Genomic DNA, 3,635 nt, shown 5'->3' with positions numbered 1-3,635 from the left:
TAAAAATAATACATTGAAGAGAGATATATACATTTAATACAAATTGGGAGTTCATATCAGTCCAATTAAAATAAAAGATTTAAAAAAAAACTTATCGGGTGTATAAACGAGTTTTCTCTGAAACGGTCTTGTCCCTTTATTATATTTTTTTTACATATTTGTTATTATAAAGTATAATTATTATTGATTTCATCAATTATTCTAAAGATATATTATTAACTTTTACATTTCATCTCTTTCATAGTTTGGAAAACTGCTTTTGGCTACCTATAGCATATAGTTCCTGGATAAATCAATTTAGATTAACCCACGAGGGGTCCGCAAAGCGAACCTCAGAGGGCGCGAAGCGGCCAGAGAGCGTATCCCCTAATATCTCAATGAATTCTAAGAACATATAGCTGGAATGCAGCTCTCAAGACTATATTTCGGTCATTTTTCAGAAAAAATCTGGCATCACGTTATCGACAAGGTCTTCCCGAATCGGCAGCGAAGGGGAACGTTTAAAACGGGTATAATTTAATTCCAGGCAGCCGGGGCGAATTTGTTGTCATTTGTCATTCAATCACGCCGAGGAACTAATTTGAGCCCAATTTGGGTCTGTTACATATGTTGCATGATCACAAAATCCTCCCGTTTTTGAGAGGGTGAAGGGTGGAAAGGGTGTCGGCGGCTGGGAAATAACCACTTATCTGCAATGCTAAGGAAGAACGCCGTATGAACATTCGTGAGTTGCCAAATTGCTCCGGAGGAAACATGTATTTTTGAAGAAAATTATGCGTATTTTTGCTTGAAACTTTTAGACGTTTTAGATAAAATCGCGAACAAAATTGTCTGAAAAATTGAAGGAAAATATTCACAAACTTCTAGTAAATAAGTTTTTATTGAAGGGATATGGCAAAGTCAGAAGGTTCATACGGTGTTTTTTCTTAGCACGGCAGTTAAGTCGTGGCGTGCGTTCCAATCGCTTAAAAATCTAAACATCCCTTGATTACCGCGAAAGACCGTAAACTTTTGAAGGTCACAGGAACGCAAAACGAAAATCCCCTTGAGACCGTTTCACAAAAAACGTAACGCACTGAGGATGAGTCGAAAGAGACGAGAACTAATTTCACGAGAAACTAAGGGGTACGCTTCCCGCCCGCTATGCGGTCCAATCCCTGAAGTGCTTCGCTAATCAGGCATCATGCGTTACGCGTTATTCGTATTATAGTACGGAAAAGATAAGAACAAAATTCTACAACGAGCTGATTCCTTGTTTTCCAAAATGCTTGGTTTCTTCCTTCTGAACTCGATCCATATGATAAAAAGTTGTCGTTTAAAAGCACCTTAAAAACATTTTGTTGAATCCCGAAAGTAAAATTTAGAAGTACCGAGAGTTGTCTCTTTTCGGGGCTGAATACATCAGTTGGATTGCTATGACCGTGAGCGAAAGTTATGTACCTAACATTAAAAGTCCCTTTACTAGATTAGAATCCTGCTTAAGTGGAGTAAGGCTGCCCTACAAGCGTGCCTTTACATTAAGATTACGGCCTCAATTTCGAAGGCTATTTATGATGTTGAATGTTGGCTTTGGACAGGATCCTGGAAATCGTTAGATATTCGCGTAATTATCCTAGGACTAGCTGAGCAGATCGCAAATTCGTCGCTTTTCCAGGAATTCCGTTTTTGATTTCGACTGGAACAGAGAGAATGTAGGCGGCGAAAATAATTGCGCCCTTATTACAGTGGTTATGCAATTCGAGCCATATTCTGGTCGAAGTAATTGTGTCACGCGTTTTGATCCCTAAACTCAACTTCCGACGAGATGTGGAACAAATTAATGAGGTTTTGGGATCAGGGATGAATTTCTCAGCAACGCTGCAGTATCTACCTGAGCCATCAGATCAATAGGAGTACAATCGAATGTCTTGCTTCGGAATTCGCCCAATATTTGTATTTTTTTGGTAATTGATGAATATAATATGCGGTTTCAGAACATTTCGTCAACGTCCTTTGTCCGCGCACCTTTTTTGTCCAGTAGTTTACGCCCACACGTAAAATAAGCAACGGTGACTTGGTCCAAGCGTTATATTTTAGTCGGTATGTAAAATTATATCGACTATATGGGAATGAGAAATTGAGAGAGAAGGAGGTGTTGGTATGGTTGCTCATTTTCCAAATGCAATGTACCTTCTCCTTTTGAATCATCTTTTTAAATTATCATTGGTGAATATTTGGTATTGTTTCTATTCTTAAAATATTTATATATGTATAGGTACTTTTTTTATTTGTTTAATTTTTTCTTTACGAAATTATTACTTCATTTTGAAAACATTTATATTTTTAAAACGTGACAAATATCTGTAAAACATTTTCCAAGCGACATTAATCTCAATAAGCCGCAGTTGTGCCGACAGAAACTGCAAAAATGAATCAATGAGGGGAAAAAACCAAGAAGCACGCAATCTTTAGTTTTAACCCAGTTGTACATCGATCTTTTAGAGTCAAATACGTCAAATTTTGAGCATTTGGTTGCGCGTACACCTCGCTACAGCACAATAAAAGCACAAAGTGTAAAAGAAAAAATGGAATCACCAATATGTAAAAAACACACATTGTATTATTTTTCTCTTTTGATAAATTGATACATATTTTTCCCCATTAATTTAAATGAGAATAATCAATGCAGATTGTGCGAACATTCAAAATCCTGAGTTAATAAACACGCTGACTGTGCGAGTATAAATAGTAAAGCCTCAGAGAGCGGAGCGGCGTGCTTCTAGCGCGAGAGGCTCACTAGCGCCTACAAACCTAAGTGGATACTTCACGCATTGCACAATGCTTGAAGTATCCACTTAGGTTTGTAGGAGCCAATGCGCGTTTCGCGCTGGCCGCCCGCCCTCCGTGCAGCGGCGCGGCGCCTGAAGCAACTATTTCACAACATAGGTGTTGCACAGTATTATATGAAATTGAACGTATTAAGAATGACAGGCATCCTTTAAAAGTACAGATCTTCCATTGCAAAATAAATCAAGATACTTGTCGTACACTGGAAAAATCTAAGAACCTATAGCTCAGGCAAATATAGAGGTTTATCCGGTTCAGGTATAACAAGGTGGGAAAATCTTGCATGATAATTAAGTCCTGTTACACAAAAGAGGTGTAGAGAGTCTTAGTGAATTTTGTCTCATGGAATTAACGCTCCCCCATTTTTACCAAAACTCTCAACTATTATAATCTCTATTATTATTCTTCGTTGGACCAAACAGACAAAACAAAAAAACAAGCAAACCCTGATTCTTCAAGACATTTTACATTTTCATCCAAAAACGTCTCGAGCAATTGTCGTTTGTACTTACATGTGGGCCAATTATACCCTAATATGCCTTTAAAGATTTTTTGTTCGTTAGATAGAGCTTTCCGGCTTAGCTCCGTTGGGTCTCTAATTTTGTTTTAAAATCTCTGAGTTGGGGAGTGATCAAAAAAAGTAATTTTATTTTTTCCAGGGAAAACTCTCATGTGCGCCAGATGGCGACGGATGAATAGTGATGAGCAGGTTCCAAGGAAAGTCTCTCAAACTTGCCGCTGGCTATATATGCCTTCTTTGAGGAATTTTTCACTAAAACACACGCATTTCCTTTTTTGATTTCAGATCA

This window comes from Bemisia tabaci, chromosome 4 (assembly GCF_918797505.1).
Source record: "Bemisia tabaci chromosome 4, PGI_BMITA_v3".
NCBI classification, from domain to species: Eukaryota; Metazoa; Arthropoda; class Insecta; order Hemiptera; family Aleyrodidae; genus Bemisia; species Bemisia tabaci.
The sequence above is the reverse complement of the archived record's forward strand: the minus strand, read 5'-3'. Positions refer to the sequence as shown.